Here is a 599-nt window from a genome sequence, read left to right on the forward strand (position 1 = left end):
AGGAGGCCCGCGATTTCCAGTGCCAGTTTCTTCAGGGGCAACCTCTGCTTGTCAAGCTTTTCTTCATGAAAGAGCTTCAGTTGCTGGCGTATGTCGGCCACCATTGTGTCGTAGGCTTTGCCGAGGTTGTGAAAGCCACTGGAGTTGTCAAGGAAGCGGTCCAAGCAGTTATGGACGATTGTGGACGCTCGAGGGAGACGCAAAAGCCACGGAAGCGCCTTCCACGTGCCCGGGCCATGCCTCGGGAGGGGGGGGTTAGCTCAGTGGTATAGCATCAGGTTGTTGTCCCGAAGGTCACGGTATCGATCCCCGATATTCGTGGAGTTTTTCCTGGGATGGAAGAACTCCAACCACTCCCTGCGGATCCGGATAAATAAGCATCGTACGAATACGAGGACAGAATTTCGAAGAAGTTCGGCCGAAGCACGTAGTATGAAGCATCGGGATGACAAAAACATCTGAAGAATTACCACCGCCCTGGGCCACAGCCGGCGCGTCAAAATAGTCGTAGCGGTACCCTGAAAGATAGGTATTTGTGAAGGCGACACATGCATTAAGGAGCACTTTAAATAGTGTAATATACTCATTTAACCGAGCCA

At 51.9% G+C, this 599-nt stretch overlaps 1 pseudogene across 1 annotated transcript; it reads left to right on the top strand.

Annotated features, from left to right (window-relative positions):
* The first annotated feature begins 249 nt into the window (after positions 1-249).
* Positions 250-322, top strand: H310_06553 (annotated as a pseudogene). The gene has a single exon. The product of its transcript is annotated as a tRNA-OTHER (tRNA).
* The last annotated feature ends 277 nt before the right edge of the window (positions 323-599 follow it).

The sequence above is a fragment of the Aphanomyces invadans genome, assembly GCF_000520115.1.
Source record: "Aphanomyces invadans strain NJM9701 unplaced genomic scaffold supercont1.11, whole genome shotgun sequence".
Lineage (NCBI taxonomy): Eukaryota > Oomycota > Saprolegniomycetes > Saprolegniales > Verrucalvaceae > Aphanomyces > Aphanomyces invadans.